This window comes from Phoca vitulina, unplaced genomic scaffold, assembly GCF_004348235.1.
Source record: "Phoca vitulina isolate PV1807 unplaced genomic scaffold, GSC_HSeal_1.0 scaffold74, whole genome shotgun sequence".
NCBI lineage: Eukaryota > Metazoa > Chordata > Mammalia > Carnivora > Phocidae > Phoca > Phoca vitulina.
This window is the reverse complement of record NW_022589777.1, coordinates 3,055,367-3,074,436: the sequence shown is the minus strand read 5'-3', so window position 1 is coordinate 3,074,436 and position 19,070 is coordinate 3,055,367.

Genomic DNA, 19,070 nt, shown 5'->3' with positions numbered 1-19,070 from the left:
AGGAACTTTCAAAGTTCTTGTTTTCTGGGGGGAAATGGGGTAAAAAAAAAAAAAACAGTTTTACTTGTAATTTTTTTTTAAGATTTTATTTATTTATTTGACAGAGACAGTGAGGGAACACAAGCAGAGTGGGAGAGGGAGAAGCAGGCTCCCCTGCTGAGCAGGGAGCCCAAGGCTGGGCTCAATCCCAGAACACTGGGATCATGACCGGATCGAAAGGTAGACCCTTAACGACTGAGCCACCCAGGCACCCAGTTTTCCTTGTAATTTTAAAGGTGAATTTAGTTACTAAACTTTGAGTTATAAAATCTATCTGCCTTTTGTTATTTTTTTTATAACCTGTTAACAACCAAGTGTGCTTCAAAAAAAGTGTTCAGGGGTGCCTGGGTGGCTCAGCCAGTTAAGCACCCAAACTCTTGACTTAGGCTCAGGTCGTGATCTCGGGACCCCTAGATCCCACCCTTCCTCTGGCTCTGTGCTCAGTGGGGAGTCAGTTTGAGAATTCTCTCTCCCTCTCCCTCTGACTCTCCCTCCTGCTTGTGTGGGCTCACACTATCTCTCTCAAATAAATAAATCTTTATATATTTTTAAGATTTTATTTATTTATTTGAGAGAGAGAGTGCATGCACACAAGTGGGGGACCGGGCAGAGGGAGAGAATATCAAAGCAGACTCCAGCTGAGCCCGGAGCCCAACCAACACAGGGCTGGATCTCACAACCCATGAGATCAGGACCTGAGCTGAAACCAAAAATCAGAGGCTTAAATGCCTGAGCCACCCAGGCGCCCCAATAAATAAATCTTTTTAAAAAATAAAATAAAGGGGGGCCTGGGCGGCTCAGTCAATTAAGCATCTGCCTTCTGCTCAACTTATGATCCCTGTGTCCTGGGATCAAGCCAGGCAAGGGGCTCTCTGCTCAGTGGGGAGCCTGCTTCTCCCTCTTCCTCTGCCTGCCGCTCCCCCTGCTGTGCTCTCTCGCTCTCTCTCTGTCAAATAATTAAATAAAATCTTTAAAAAATACATTAATTAAATAAAATTGAAAATTAAAGAAGTTTTCAAAGCTCTTATTTGACTTCTATTGTATCCCTCACACACAGTGCACAGAATAAACAATATATGCTTGGCATTTAAATCAAATCTGTGTACCCTCAAAAGACAGGGAAAACTCAAGTGCTGTAGCAATCTTTTTCAAATCATGTGCTAAACTACAACAAGAATCTTTTTTGTTTGTTTATTTTTAAGTAAGCACTATGCCCAACGTGGGGCTCTAACACACAAGCAGAGATCAAGAGTTGCATGCTCTACCAACTGAGCCAGCCAGATGCCCCAGGAATTTTTTTTTTGGTATCCTCAGGACAGACCACAGATTAGATAATCAGTATTTTTAAATATACAAATGAATAAATACAAACTTCTCCCATGATAATTTCAGTGCCAATTCTTTCATCAGAATATGCAACTAATGCACTCTTTGCACCAACCTTAAGCCCCAGTTATCTGCCCTCTCTATGCTAGATGCAGTGGTGAACATGGTAGGCCCTTAGCCTGGCCTTAATGAAGTTTATAGTCCAATTATAATCTCATGGAATAATATGAAAAAGTACTGCATCTGACAAGGAAATAGTGGGTATACCAGAGCTATTTTCAAAAATCAAATCCACTAATTATTGTGTTTCCACAAAATATGAAGCCTTTCCATTTTTTTGAGGAAAATAACTATACTCCTCCGTTGGCTCACAGAATGTTTACAAGAGGAGTTAATTCCTCCCAAAATAACCTCTGTTCTAGGCAATCAACTACCCTTCTGATGTAAATAATTAATTAGCACTGCCGGTAGGTGGAATTTCCCCTTTAATATGTGAATCCAGTGTGTGTAAATAATATGCAGGAATAATATCTACATTTATTTATACATATATATATGTACATACACACACACACACACAGTTGACCTGTGAGCAACACGGGGGCGGGGGGGGAGGCGGTTGGGGCACCGACCACCCGCATGGAGGAAAATCTATATATAACTTTAACTCCCCATATACTTAACTACTAATAGCCTACTGTTGACCAGAAGCCTTACCAATAACAGTCAGTTAACACATACTTTGTATGTTAGATGTATTCTATACTGTATTCTTACAATAAAGTAAGCTGGAGGAGAAAAAATGTTAAGAAAATCATAAAAAAGAGAAAATACGTTTTATAGTACTATAAAAAATCCACCTGTAAGTGGACCAACACAGTTCAAACCTGTGTTGTTTAAGTGCCAACTGTACATATGTGTGTGTGCATATATATATATATAAAATATTTACACATTATACATTATATATATATATTCTTACTAAAAATATGGTCAAGCTTTTTACCTATTTAATCATTCTTTAAAAAAAAAAAAAGATTTTCTGGGGTACCTGGATGGTTCAGTCAGTTAAGCGTCTGCCTTCAGCTCAGGTCATGATCCCAGGGGCTTGGAATGGAGTCCTGTGTGGGGCTCCCTGCTCAGTGGGGAGCCTGCTTCTCCCTCTCCTTCTGCTGCTCCCCCTGCTTGTGCTCTCTCTCGCTCTCTCTCTCTCAAATAAATAAATAAATAAATAAATAAAATAAATGAGCGGAGTGAGGGGCAGAGGGAGAGGGAGAAGCAGACTCCCAGCTGAGCAGGGAGACTGACATGAGGCTCAATCCCAGGACCCCAGAATCATGACCTGAGCCAAAAGCAGATGCTTAACTGACTGAGCCACCCAGGTGCCTTATCTATTTAAACATTCTTTATTGTTTACACATTTTATGATTACAAAAGTAATTTATGCTTATTCTAAAAAATTCAAATACAAGTATGTAAGTAAAAAATGAAAGTTCTCCCTCTCTGCCCTCAGCAACAGGGTAACTACTGTTCACAGTCTAACATGCATCCTTCCATGCCTTTTTCAATGAACACACAAACAAGATGTGTGTAACTTTTTATTTTTGATCTTTACTAAAATAGGATCATTATAAGTAGTTTGCTACTTGCTTTTTTTTTAAAAAAAGATTTTTATTTATTTATTTGACAGAGAGAAACACAGTAAGAGAGGGAACACAAGCAGGGGGAGAGGGAGAAGCTGGCTTCCCACAGAGCGGGGAGCCCGATGCAGGACTCAATCCCAGGATCCTGGGATCATGACCTGAGCCAAAGGCAGACACTTAACGACTGAGCCACCCAGGCACCCCTGCTACTTGCTTTTTAAACTCAAGGTAATATGGACATTCTTTCATGAGCAGTCCTAAAACTATATAGTTCAAAATATTTGTTTTTCAAGTTTATGACTTAGGAAGATAACTATCACAAGAATAGAGCCATTCTGGTGTTAGCTCAAAAGGAGACTCTAAAACTGGCATGTAACAGACATTCAATGAATATTTGTTGACTGATCCAGACCTTCTGATTTCAATTTCACCTTGCTTGTCCCTATTGTGTTCCTCTGGTTCAAACAGGCAAATACAGGATTAGCTGAGAACCTACAATAGAGGTTGGACTTGACATTACAGAGTTTAGAGATAAGGATTATCAGGGAGGGAGACTGACAATTCAAGTGATGTGAAAACCAGTTCATAGTTTGGGGGCTTAAAATTTTTATTTTGTCAGCAACTCTAGTCTTAGCAATCTTTTCACATTTTCAGAAAAATATGACTGAATGGAAATAATTTCTCAATTTAAATTTTGCCCCTATATATTTATCTTAACCATTTGTCATTTCCTTCCAGTTGTGGATGAAAAAGCAAAAGAACGTGCAGCAAATGAATACTAACAGAAAACCTCCCAAATATTATTTCATAACAAAGTGTAAATAGATTTTCTCACAAAAAAAGCTGTTCGTTTTTTCGTTTGTTCATTCAGCATGACCCCTGCTGTCAGGGAGCTCATAGTCTGCTGGGTGAAATAAACAATTAAACCAACAATTACCATACAGGATGACAAGAGTCATACCATACAGTGTGAAAAGATAGCAGCATAGACTGGGAGCATGAAAGAAGCATCTAAATCAGACAGGAGTGAATTGGAGTACCTAGATTAAGGAAGAAAACAGGAAAAAAAAAAAAAAAGAAAACCAACCCAGAGGTAGATCAAGGTTTTGTGGGGCTCAAAGCATATACAATTTGGAAGATACTGTTGGAGAAAACGAACACAATATTATAAATACAAAATTTTATGGCCCATGTAAGGGAAGTTTCACTAGGTTCACTGTATATCCACCTGTTTGAAGAGACCTGTTCAAAGGAAATAGATCTTTGAGATCTGTATTTCAAAAGAGATCAAAATGTGTGTAGGAGAGTTTATAAGATAAGAACCAATCATAAGTAATCTCTTATGAGCTTTATAGTACAAGAAATGGGAGTCCACTGAAGGATTTTTATGGGAGAGTGGCCAGATGTTTGTATCAAAAAGATAATTCTGGCAGTGCCAGGTTTGGTAAAAATTAAATTACATTTCTTTAAAAATACTTAGGGTTCTCTTTTTTGTGTGTTTAAGGGGAAAATGATGTAGTACAGTGTAAGTTTCACTGGGGGGTAAAGTGGATAAAAATCATGTTATTTTAACATGTAGGTTTGTTTATAAAGTTTACTCTGAGAATTACATGAATTAGTTTTAATTAAATGCATCACTGTCTAAAATTCATTTCCCAGACTGTATGGTGGCTGAAATTCTTATGAGTCAAAATAAAAAGCTCTATTCTTCTTATCACTTAAGGAGTTTTCTGGTACTGACTTTTGCTTTGAGAGGCCCAGTTCATCTAATTCCAAGACTGTTCTGTGCCAGGAAATAATTTAGGCCAAGGCAAGAATAGAGCCTGTTATCAGATCACTGAATATGTACATGTATTGCTTGGAGAAACCATAGCTCACAATAGTGGTTCAAAGTCTGATAAAATGGTTTCACTCCTGTCTGCAGCAGCTTCTTAGCCTGACGACTCTAAGACAGTCATCTAACTTCCTTTTTTTTTTTTTTTTTAAGATTTTATTTATTTTTTTGACAGAGAGAGACACAACATGAGCAGGGGGAGTGAGAGAGGGAGAAGCAGGCCTCCCGGCTGAGCAGGGAGCCCGATGTAGGGCTCAATCCCAGGACCCTGGGATCATGACCTGAGCCGAAGACAGCCGCTTAACCACTGAGCCACCCAGGCGCCCCAGTCATCTAACTTCTTTAAGTCCCCATTTTCTTATACATAGAAAGGAATTAATGACAACTCTCACTTCATAAGGTTATTACGAGGATGAAATGAGATGATATACTTCTGTATGACTTTACCATAGTATATTTGACCCAGCAATTCCACTTCTAAGAACACAAGATGGATTTTCTCACACATGTGGGAAACAAAATATGTAGAAGAGTATTCATTTTGGCATGGCTTGAAGTTGCAACTAATTGAAAATAACTGAAATGTCCATTAGCAGGGAATGGGTTAAATTAAGGTACATCTGTGCAATAAAACAGCAGTTCTCAAGCTTTTTAGCCTCAGGACCATGTTACACTCTTAAAAATGATTGAGGACCCCAAACAGCTTTAGTTTATATGGATTACATCTATCAATGTTTATCATTTTAGAAATTAAAACTTAGAAAGTATAAAAAATATTTATTCATTTAAAAATAGCAATTATAAACCCTTTACGTGGAATATAAACAACATATTTTTTTAAATAACTCTGTTTTCCAACACACAAAAAATCAATAAGAAAAGTGGTATGGTTTATATTTTTGTAAATCTCTTTAATGCCTGGGTTAATAGGAGACAGCTGGATTTTTATGTCTGCTTCTGCGTTCATTTTGTTGCAGTAACACACGACATGTAGGCTCTGGAAAACTCCACTGTACTCTGGTGAGAGTAAAAAAGGAAAATAACATTTTGGTGTTATTATAAATATAATTTCTACCTCAACACCCTCCTGTCATTTTGAGAACCACTGCATGGGAATATTACATGGCTCTTTAAAAGAATGAGGAAGCACTGTATGTGTTGTTATAGAATAATCTCTAAGATGCATTGTTAAGTGAAAAAGAAATAAATAAAAGCAAGGTACAGAACCCTGTAATAGTATATTAACAGTGCATTCATTTTAAAAAGTCAGGGAAATAGAACATATCCATACATATAAATACATATTATGTTTATATGTGCAGGAAATATCACTGAAAGAATATGGTAAAAAAAAAAACTGGTAAATTAATTGTCTCTAGATGTGCAGCCTGGGACACAGGGTAAGAAGGAAGCTTTTTACTTCACTTGCTTTTTTGCCTTTTGAACTTTCTACCTTATGAAACTATTAACTAATCAAAAAAAGTAAATTTGTTTTTAAAGGAGGAGATGATATATATACTTTTCACAGTGGCTGGCAGATGCTTAATAAATTATACATAGTGTCTTTTTATTCTGAGGTAAAATAATTATTTTAAAAGCTTTTTAGCAATCGGAAAAATGTAAAACAATTGAAAATCTTTTATTCTGAATATACACACTCTTATTAAACTGACTTAGAATTAAATACACAATATCTAAACATCCTGATAATTGTGGTTATTTTATTTTTATTATTTTTTTAAGATCTTATTTATTTATTTGAGAGAGAGCAAGAGCACGTGTGAGCAGGAGGAGGAGCAGGGAGAGGGAAAGGGAGGGGAAAAGAATCTTAAGTAGACTCCATGCTGAGCGCAGAGCCTGACGTGGGGCTCAATCTCACAACCCTAAGATCATGAGCTGAGCCAAAACCAAGAGTCGTACGCCTAATCGACTGAGCCACCCAGGTGCCCCGATTGTGGTTATTTTAGATTTGTTATTAGACTGACCATAACAAACATAGAGATAAGCAAACAAGTGTCTGAAAATAATGTCCAATTCAATCATGCAGCAAATAGATGAGCAACCTGATCCAGAAAGAAACCTTAGACAAATTAGAAAATTTCATAGAGCCAAATCAGCATTAAACTTTATAAAAATGTCTAATACTAACCATTGGTTTGAAACAGTTTAGCCGCATATCAAACAACTTTAAACTCTCAGGGGCTTTTATTTTTAAAGATTTATTTATTTATTTTAGAAAGAGAACACAGAGGAGAGGGGCAGAGGGAGAGGAAGAGAGAGAATCTCAAGCAGACACCCCGCTGAGTGTGGAGCCCAACAGGGGACTCGATTTCACAACACTGAGATCATGACCTGAGCCGAAATCAAGAGTCAGATGTTTAATCGACTGAACCACCAGGGCGGCCCCTCTCAGGGGATTTTAGCAACAAATATGTATTTCCTCTTTCACAGGTCCATAGGCTGGATGTAGCTCTACAAGGCTAGCGTGGAATCAGTTAGGCTTGACTCCACTCCAGGCTGCTGGTTGGGTGCAAGCCTGCTCCGCATGTTTCTTCCTTCTCCTTGGACCAGTAGCTACCTGGGACATGTTCTAGGAGTAACTAGAGTCCAAGAGAGTAAGCAGAAACATAAGATGCCTCTTGAGGTTTTTGGCCTGGAACTGGCACGCTCTTTACTTTGGCCCATATCTCATTGACCAAAACAAGTTAAAAGGCCAAGCATGTCATCATTTGGGGTGAGGAGAGATGTCCTCTGCCTCCTCTAGTGGGAGACACTGAAAAGTCCTATGACAAAGACATAAATGTAGAGGGGCGCCTGGGTGGCTCAGTTGGTTAAGTGACTGCCTTCGGCTCAGGTCATGATCCTGGAGTCCGAGGATCGAGTCCTGTATCAGGCTCCCTGCTCAGCAGGGAGTCTGCTTCTCCCTCTGACCCTCCCCTGTCTCATGTGCTCTCTCTCTCAAATAAATAAATAAAATCTTAAAAAAAAACATGAACGTAGAATTCCAATGTAGGAAGGTCATGAAGTATTGGGAAGAATAATTCAATCTATCATATAATTTTATTTAATTAATTAATTTATTTATTTGAGAGAGAGAGAGAATGAGTCTGAGCACAGGGGAGGGGGTGGGGGGGAAGGGAGAGGGAGAGAGAATCCCAAGCAGACTCTATGCCGGGCATGGAGCCCAAAGCAGAGCTCAATCCCACAACCCTGAGATCATGACCTGAGCCGAAATCAAGAGTTAGAGGCTCAGCCAACTGAACCACCCAGGAGCCCCTCAATCATATAATTTTTAAAGAGCTCAATAAGCTCCTTAATGTTTCAAGAATAAGGACTGGGTATATGCAGCCCAAGGTACAACATCTCTGGTCCATAAACCATCTTATCCTGCTGAACTAAGAACCTAGGTTCCCTTGGGTGGTAAACATAGAGACAATGAAGTGAATCAAACACTTTTGGAATAATCTGTATAGATTTGGTATTTATCTGAGGAAGAGGGAACCAAGATAGTGGCAGTAGTAGGGGTTTGTGGCCAGTATGAGCTGCCACTTTGCTCTGGCCCGAGGCTGGGTCCTCAGCTTTGAGCCTTGCTGAGCAGAGCAGCTCGAGGTGCCTCTGCCACCACACACTGGGTTGTCATGAAAGACAAGAATACCCAGCAGCAGGGGTTTTGCTATGTGTGCGGCAGAGCATGCAACTGAAGGCTGGGCTAGATGGCAAGGACAAGGTCTTGTGGTACTTAGGTCCCAACATGCTACTAGAATAGAGTCCTCTAATATACACAGAATCTATCTTTTCCTCAAGTCAAGACTAATTAAAGATGCAATCCATTCCTGACCATCTCAACTATTTTTTTTCCACCTCAACTATTGATTAGACCAAAGTGATCAGTGACTCATCCCAGAGGCCTAACAGACAAAAGGACAGGGAGGTAATATGTACTCCAATCTCTATGGATTGTTTTTTTTTTAAACAATGGCTGACATCAATTAAAAACTAAAAGACTTGAAAAGAAGCAGGGCACTGTGACCCAAAAACAAGAGGAAAAAAGTCAATGGAAACAGATCCAAAGACGACCCAGAGGGTGCCTGGGTGGCTCAGTTGGTTAAGCGACTGCCTTCGGCTCAGGTCATGATCCTGGAGTCCCGAGATCGAGTCCCGCGTCAGGCTCCCTGCTCAGTGGGGAGTCTGCTTCTCCCTCTCCCGCTCTCCCCCTCTTGTGCTCTCTCTCTCTCTCTCTCATTCTCTCTCAAATAAATAAATAAAATCTTTAAAAAAAATAAAAAAATAAAAAAATTAAAAAAAGATGACCCAGACGTCAAATTAAAATAAAAGGATTTTAATACAGATATACCTTGTTTTATTGCACTTCACTTTAGTGTGCTTCACAGATAATATCTTCTGTACAAATTCGAAGTTTGTGGCAACTCTGTGTTGGGCAAGTCTATTTAGGCCAATTTTCTAACAGCATTTGCTTACTTTGTGTCTCTGTGTCATCTTTTGGTAATTTTCACAATATTTCAAACATTTTCGTTATTATTACATTTGTTATGCTGATCTGTGACCAGTAATTATGAGTCACTGAAAGGTTAGATGATGGTTAGCACTTTTTAGCAATCAAGTTACTTTTAAAGTTATTTTTACTTTAAAATTTTTTTACATTTTTTAGACATAATGCTATTGAACACTTAATAGACTACAGTATAGTGTAAACACAACTTTTATATGCACTGGGAAACCAAAAATTCATTTGACTCACATTATTGCAATATTTGCTTTATTATAGTGTCTGGACCCGACCCCGCAATATCTCTGAGGTATGCCTGTACAGCTATTATTAATATGTAAAAACAAATTGAGGAGAAAAAAGAACAAAATGAAAGAAAAGATAGAAGATTTTAATAGATAAATGAATCTCTACAAAATGGAAGTTATAGAAATAAAAGAAATAATATGAAGTTAAAAATGTAGCTCAGTAAATTTCTGGGTATTATTTCCTAGTCACCTTGATTCAGTATGTGAGATAGTTTGGTATAGCTGATAGACACCTAGATCCCATCGGCAACATATTAACATGCTACTTCTAAAGTAAATCTAAAGTAAAGTAAAGAGGATTTGTTTCATTCTCTTTATGTTAACAGATATGTTACTTTTTGCCAAAAGTCTGTGAATGCACCCTGTTTAGGACTCATGACCTTGTACACCTTCACCATCCAGAACATTTCAGAGAGAGTTCTATTATAAACAAACAAATAACTGTATTTACTTTAAAAATTGTTTTTGTGTTTACAGATTAATCCAGAAAAATCAGCTGCCCTATGATCTCGGAGGAACCAGGGTTCTCATATGCTTCTGTTTATTCACTTCATTTTAAATCAAAGAAAAATTCTGATTGTAAGACATTTTACATGGTTTGATTATTTCCATCCTTGAAATGTTTTTACTCTCCCTGCAACAAATCAGAGGCCTCAACAACTAAAGCCTTTTTTTCTTTTCTTTTTTTTTTTTTAGATTTTATTTATTTATTTGTCAGAGAGAGAGAGAGCACAAGCAGGGGGAGTGGCAGGCAGAGGGAGAGGGGAAGCAGACTCCCCCCAAGCAGAGAGCTGGACATGGGGCTCAATCCTAGGGCTCATGATGTGAGCAGAAGGCAGATGCTTAACCGACTGAGCCACCCAGGAGCCCCCAAAGCCTTTTCTAAGAACATCTGCCTCTGAACCAGAACTGTGACACTATGCCTCAGATAATATTTTTTATACCTTTTATGATATGCTGAAAGAATTCTCATTGTTTTGAGATGAATAGTATTATTTAAATAAACTGAATATTACATCAATTTAAGTAAGTCACTTTTAAAAGGTTCTATTTGTGGGGCACCTGGGTGACTCAGTAATTTAAGCATCTGATTCTTGATCTTGGCTCAGATCATGATCCCAGGGTCGTGGAATCAAGCTCTGTGTCAGGCTCCGAGATGAGCGGGATGTCGGCTGGAGATTCTCTCTCTCCCTCTGCCCCTCCCTGCCATGTGCTCTCTCTCTCTCTTTCTCTAAAATAAATAAATAAATAAATCTTTTTAAAAAGTATTATTTGTAACTTTACAGAATTTAGTATATTAGAGAATCTGACATATAACTTTATAATTTTGAAACAAAAATATGTAATTGAGGGGCACTTGGGTGGCTCAGTCGGTTAAGTTCAGACTCTTGATCTCAGCTCAGGTCTTGATCTCAGGGTCGTGAGTTCAAGCCCTGTACTGGGCTCCACGCTGGGCATGCAGCCTACTTAAGGAAAAAAAAATGTAATTGAGTAATTGATTTTAGACTTACAAGACAATTTTACTGTTCATAAATATTATTGCAATATTTAAAAGAACTCAGGAACTTGGAAAGGTTTTGCTTATGAGATCAAGCATTTAAAGTGCTCAAAAGAAAATAGAATGTACTAAGTTTACAAATGCAGTTTAAAAGTTTAAAGAAATGCAATTAACTATGTTGTAAATAAGGTTAGTTGTCTGATGAAGATTTATTTACTCAAGTGGAGTTGATTGAACTTTAATCAGGCAATTTGTAACATTTTTTAGGCATATAAATAAAATAATCGAATTTGTTATTTTAACTTAAAGACATAATGAATACCAAGTTTCTTTAATTGTCATCTTAATATGTTGAATATTAATTTTTAAAAACTTCAATACTGATAAAAAGTCTTTTCAATGTACAAAGGGACTCTTGGACAGTTAAAACTTTGCATTAATAAAGTCCTTTGTTGAACCGGGTGAGGTAATAAAAATTAAAAGTATCTCTGATTATTTGAAACGAATCTATCATTCTTTTGTTTTAAATACCACAATAATCACCCTGTTGGAAATCTTGGAATACATTCTTGACAGCCTGACCTTCTTCACTTTGCCAAAGACCTTAGAGGCCAAGCAGTACGGTGTAGGTTCCTACTTTCTCTATTCTGCAGCCAGAGCCATCATTCTAAACATCTGCTGCAAAAACTTACACCCTTCCAAGCTTCCCATTGCCCCCAGGATCAAGTCCCTAATCCTCCAGTGCTTGTCTGCCCCTGAGCCTCAGGAAGCCAGTCTGCCCTGGTTCTCTATATTCCAGCCACTTCGGCAAACCTCCAAGCCTCTTCTTTTCTCAGGGCTTTAGTGATGGCATCCTCTGCTTGGATTGCTCCCCTCAGTATTTCCAAGCCCCATCATGTGCATGGCTACTATCACATGCCCAAAGAGGCTTTCTCTGACCCTCCAGACTAGGTTAAGGACTCCTGGTTCTAAGTCTTCGAAAAAGCTCAACAGAAACCATCTCTTCGTCCTAAGGTTGTTCAGGCAACCTTAACCAATCCCCTCTAAAGAGTACTTACGGGGCGCCTGGGTGGCTCTGTTAAGCGACTGCCTTCAGGTCAGGTCATGATCCTGGGGTCCTGGGGTGGAGTCCCACGTCGGGCTCTCTGCTCAGCAGGAAGCCTGCTTCTCCCTCTCCCACTTCCTGCTACTCCCCCTGCTTGTGCTCGTGTGTTCTCTCTCTGTCCAATAAATAAGTAATATCTTTAAAATATATATATACCTACATTGTTTATTGTGTTTAACAATTTTACACAATGACTCATTCAACACCTTTGTATGTTATTAATACACTACAACAGATGCTGTCGGCGCCCCGCAGATATTCCTTTGGCCCTCCCTGTTTCGTTATACTTGGGGATCTCTTTCTACTTCAAGCACCCGAGACTCCTCCGCCTTAGGCTTTCTCAGTGGGAGGAGAGAGTTTGGTCCAGGCATGGGCAGGGCATTAACAACCCAGCAGCCCACCATCCAATGATGGATGGGAATTTGTGGAAAACTACCTCATGTTTTTGGGTAAGACACCTCTGAGCCAATTCTGTATAGTCCCCCTGAGTAGGATTGAGCCCCAGTTGCCCTCAGTAGTAATCTGGTAATTAATCTTGCACCCTGTATGGCTTCTATCACTTTCCTCTCTCACTTCCCTATGCCCTCACCAGTGACTCGGGTCACTGTCCAAAGAAACCACCTACACTGAAATCCTCGTTCAGGGACTAGCACGGGAAGAACCCAGCCTAAAATATTATCATATATTTGCTTACTTAGATTCACTTGATAATTACTAAGGTAACTGGCTCAAGGGATAAGCATTTTAAAGTGTGATCTGTAATGCTAAATGGCTCTCTAAAAAAGTTGGTCTAAGGAATTCTTATATAACAAGGACCATTTAAATTTAAAAAATTTATAACATATATCCTATTTTATTTCACATAGAATTTGAGACACATTTCTAGCAGGATGCAACTGTTTGCCAAATTATTTACTAGGATGTTTTGGTAGCTTGTTATGAGAACAGGGGCTTTGGAGTCAGGTAAACCCAGGTTGGAGTCCCAGATCTACTTATTAGCTTACTTGTTAATCTTACTTGTTAACGATGTGACCTTGACAAGTTATTCACATCTCTAAGCATCATTTTCTTTATGTCTGAAACAAGTAAAAAAAATTTTTTTAAATAATAATACCAATTTCACAGGATTAATGAGATGATATAGTTTAAAAATTTTTAATAGAGTACCTGGAGAGCCCAATAAAGAGTAATTATTACTATTACTGGAAAGAAAGAATAATGACTTATTCATACTTATGTGCTATGGTACCAAGCACACTATATGGGACCTAGAAAATGCTCAAATGTTTATTGAATTGAACTACCTAATCTACACAGCTGCTGTAGAGATCAGTGACAGAATGTGTATAAAAGTGTTTTGAAAACTAGAAAATACTGTAGAAATGTGGTGCTACCACCTGGTCAGGCAAAAAGAAGCCTCACTTCCTTTTCAGAGAATAGTTGGCTAAGTGGGTGTCACTCTTCCTGATATTCTCAAAATCAATATTTTGAGGCATTTTTATTTTATTTTTGGGGATCTATTTTCTTTTTTTTCTTTCATTTTTTAATTTAAATTCAATTAATTAACATATAATGTATTATTGGTTTCAGAGGTAGAGGTCAGTGACTCATCAGTCTTATATAGTACCCAATGCTTTGAGGCATTTTTAAACTTCACTTTGTGTGAAACTGCCATTTCTGGGCCCATCCTGCTTCCAGCAGCCCCGCTGATCTGTCAGGAGCAACGGCTTCTGTGCAGACGTCTACTGCCAGTCATCCTAAATCAAACTGCCTGGGCCCACGGGTTTGTGTCACAGGCAGTCAGTTTTTTTTTAAGATTTTATTTATTTGTCAGAGAGACACAGAGAGAGAGCATGCGCACAAGCAGGGGGAGCAGCAGGTAGAGGAATAATCAGGCTCCCCACTGAGCAGGGAGCCCGATGCCGGACTCGATCCCAGGACGCTGGGATCATGACCTGAGCCGAAGGCAGACGCTTAACCGACTGAGCCACCCATTCGTCCCCGACCCAGAATTTTTGGGACAGTCCGAGTTTTAAATATCCAAAGATTTTTAAAAGATGTTTGGGAATAGTTCTATTTCTTTTTCCTATTAATTCATTATCAACGTATTCCTTCCTTCCTTACATTTTTATTGAATACCTATTATAAGATAAGCAAGTCACAATATTGAATAAGACAGATGTGATCCTTGCCCTCATGGAGCTTACAACCTTGTAATTATAGGAGTCGCTAGATAGGGTTTAATTTTTATGCTTTTGTAAGACTTTTTATATGAAGAAGTTTGCCAATTGAAAAAAAGTTTTTAAAGCTTATGTCCACATTTTTCATTTTAAAAAATATGAAATGGGGCTCCTGGGTGACTCAGTCAGTTAAGTGTCCCACTCTTGATTTCGGCTCATGATCTTGGGGTCATGGGGTTGAGCCTTGCGTTGGGCTCCATGCTGGGTGTAGAGCCTGCTTGGGGTTCTCTCTCTGCCTCTCTCTGCCCCTCCCCCCCACTCCTCTAAATAAATAAATAGATAGATAAATAAATAAATAAACAAAATAAAAAATATGGTCACTTTAGCTGTGAAGAGGTACAAAGGATCATATAAACTTTCCCAATAGGCCTCTCAGAAAGAGGAGGAGGAAGAAGGAAGAGAATTTTATTTTAGAACCAGGCACTTCACTTAAGTTATCTAATTAAATCATAACAACTTGAGAGGAAGATGTTCTCATCTCCATTTTAAGAAGAACTGAGACTCGGAGAGGCTAAATGTCTTGCCAAAGTCTATCACTAACAAATGCCTTTGCTAAAATTAGACCCCAGCACTGCCTGATTCTCCGACCCAAGCTCTTTCTCCAGCTCCATTCTACCCCAAATTAAGCAACCAACTAGTAAGCCAAATAAGTATTAGCGAATGTTATGCATCATGGATGAGTACAAAAGAATGTGGTTCTTAAATTCCAGAGGCTTAAATCTGTTTGTGACACAAAAATAACAGGAACTAATCTAAGTGACTCCAAGTATAATAAGAGTTCCCAGAAAATACACATAAAAGTGATCTTGAATGGTTCAAACAGTTTCATAGAAAATAGATAAGTTGGCAGAGGACATAAATAGACATTTTTACAAGGAAGACATTCAGATGGCCAACAGACACATGAAAAGAGGTTCAGCATCACCCATCATCAGGGAAATACAAATCAAAACCACAATGAGATATCACCTCACACCTGTCAGAATGACTAAACTCAAAAACATAAGAAACAAGTGTTGGTGAGGATGTGGAGAAAAAGGAATCCTCATGCACTGTTGGTAGGAATGCAGACTTTTACAGCCACTGTGGAAGACAGTATGGAGGTTCTTCAAAAAATGAAAAGTAGAGGGGTGCCTGGGTGGCTTAGTTGGTTGAGCATCCAACTCTTGGTTTTGGCGCAGGTCATGATCTTGTATCTTGGGATCAAGCCCTGCATGGGCCTCCATGCTCAGCAGGGAGTCTGCTTGAGATTCTCTCTCTCCCTCTCCCTCTACCCCTCCCCCCACTCATGTGCATTCTCTCTCTCTCAAATAAGTAAATAAATTTAAAAAAAGGAAAAGTATGATATGATCCCTGGGCTATTTACCCAAAGAAAATGAAAACACTAATTTGAAAAGATATATGCACCCCTATGTTTATTGCAGCCTTATTTACAATAGCCAAGATATGGAAGCAACCCAAGTGTCCATAGACAGGTGAATGGATAAAGAAGATGTGATATATAGATATATACAAAAACACACATATATATACACATATACACAATGGAATGTTACTCAGTCATAAAAAGGAATGAAATCTTATCATTTTCAACAACAAAGATAGATCTAGAGGATATAATGCTAAGTGAAATAAGCCTGTGAGAGAAAGACAAATACCATATGATTTCACTCATATGTGAAATTTAAGAAACAACAACAAAGAAAAAAAAGGAAAAACAAAAAAAAAGAGTCTTAAATGTAGAGAACAACCTGATGGTTGCCAGAAAGATAGGTGAAATAGGTGTTGGGAACTAAGAGTATACTTATTGAAATGAACACTGAGTAATGTATAGAACTGTTGAATCATAATGTTGCACACCCGAAACTAATATGACACTGTCTGTTAATTATGCTTGAATAAAAAAATTAAAAATAAATAGATAAACAAACTAAGGGTAAAAAAGAGAGAGAGAGAGAGAGAAAGAAAATATATAAGTTGGCCTAAATTCTTCCAGGCATACGTAGTTCCTGTGTGGCTCAGTGATATCTTTGATCACATTGTATTCAATGAGTTTTCCTGCCTTCCTTCCCTCCAAGAATATGGGCTCTGTGGGGTGAGGAACCACATTCTCATTTCACTAACCTTTGTGTCCCCACAATCTAACATAATGCTTACTACATAACAGATAGTAGGTGTTTGAGAAAATCTGAATTAAATCAAGACGGCTCTTGAGAACTGGGTATGGGAGGATGATTTAAGATTAACAAGGGAAGCATACTCGGTGGGGTGCGGGTGATAGTGGGGGCAATGGTGAGGAAGTAAGATTGAATACGGTAAGTGTGGTAGAAGCAGTCTGAAGGGAGTAGAGGGAGAAGGCTGAAAAACTAAACGCCATAGTTGTTGCAGTGTTCATGGGGGCATCTGTGACTTGGAAAGGAGGACTTTTCAGTCCAAACAACTAACCTGAGATTATAAGCACCATAAGGGAAAATGGGAGAAGGTAGTCACAACGATCATGAAAACAGAAGCAGCAGGAGCGCTGGAGAAACGTGCGAAATGCTCACGATCTCCCAACAACAACGCAGACCCTCTGCAAGCAGCCAGCGCAGAGGAATCAGACTGTAGCTATCACCTCATCGGTGCTGCTAGACCACATTCCAAGGCTGAGTTAGTGATCCCATCTTTCCATTTGATCCTAAGTATAGCTCTAGGTGAGGCCCATGAAAACATCCCTGCCCTTCTTCCACCCTCCCCACTAAATCATAATGACTCCCTCTCATTGGCTGTGTTGTTAAATTCCTTAGCTTGCTAGAGCAAATCAAGGTGAGACTCAAAGGACAAGAGAGAAACAAAAAATGAGTTACACTGTTTCTCACCGAACTAAGAGGAGGCCAAGTTTTAGAGGCTGAGGGAAGCAGGGAGGCCAAGTTTTAGAGACTGCTGAAGCCATGTAACCCAGTTTCCAAGCACAAGAAGGGATTTTGGCTGTTATTTAGTGTTAGATTTGCTGGGGGCAAGGAAAGGCCTTGTCAGAAATATTAATCCTGAATGAAACATGTGCGTGTCCAGGACTGGCTATATCAGAGGAAAGGACAGATCTGAGATGAGGGGCCTCCAAATAGAGGACAGCGTCCCAGAGAAAGTGATGATGAAGCTAAAACTTCAGATTTAAGTAGGAGTGTGCCTGGGGGACTAGGGAAAAAGGCATTCCTGGCAGAACGCACAGCTCATGCAAAAGCATGCAGGAGTGAAACAGTGCGACTTTCTGGCAGAACGCACAGCTCATGCAAAAGCATGCAGGAGTGAAACAGTGCGACTTTCTGGTGCAGCTCCTTCCATCAGCACACCCAGCCCTGCGATTTGTACCAGGTACCATTCATTTGTTTTTTTCATTCATTTCACAAATATTTATCGAGCCCCTGCTGTACGACGGACTCTGTTCTAGGGGCTGGGGCCACAACAAAACAAGCAAAGTTCCTGCCCTTAAGGAACCTACATTCTAGTGGGAGGAAACAGGAAATAAAAAATAATACATTAGGAGGTGATAAGGGTTATGTCAACATGTATTCACCATAGCATAGAACCTCAGTTCCAGAAATACATTACTTAGTATTTGTTTGGCTGTCCATAACAGAAAAACCCAATATTATAGAGACTTACATAGTATAGAGTTTATTTCTCATGTAAAAAAGGTAATCTACTGCTGTAATGGCAAGTTACCAAGCAGTCAGAGACCAGGCCCCTTCTAATTCTCTATTCCACCATCCTTAGGGTGTGGCCCTACTCCTCATGTTCCAAGACAGATGCTGGAGCTCCAGGAATCACATCATCACCCAGACAGCACGATGGAGGAATAGAGGAGGGTGGGCCCTCTTCCTTTTCAAAAGATATATGAAGAACAATATATCATTTCTACTTACTTGTGGTTCCACCTAGCTACAGGAAACTTGAAAAATATATTTTTTTAACTGAGGAGCAATGAACTCAGGTAAAAATGAGCATTCTGCTTCTGAAGAAGGAAAAATGAATACTAGGAAGTATTAACAGTCAAGATCCCAACAGGAAAGAGTTAATCTCAAAATCAAGGCTGATTTATTTTCAAAGAGACTTTTTCTTTTAATCCCTTTCATCTATTTCACCCATCCCTCCACCCACCTCCTCTCTGGTAACCATCAGTTTGTTTTCTATAGTTAAGACTCTTTTTTTTTTCCTCCTTTTTCTTTGTTCATTCATTTCTTGAATACCACATATGAGTGAAATCATATGCTATTTGTCTTTCTCTGACTGACTTATTTCACTTACCGTTATGCCCTCTAGATCCATCTGTGATTTGTTTTGTTCAAAATAGCAAGATTTCATTCTTTTTTATGGCTGAGTAATATTCCTGTGTGTGTGTGTGTGTGTGTGTGTGTGTGTGTATAACATCTCTATCCATTCATCTATCCATGGACACCTGGGTTGCTTCCATATCTTGGCCATTGTAAATAAGGCTGCAATAAACATAGGGGTGCATATATCTTTTCAAATTAGTGTTTTCATTTTCTTTGGCTAAATAACCCAGTAGTGGAATAACTGGATCATTTAGTAT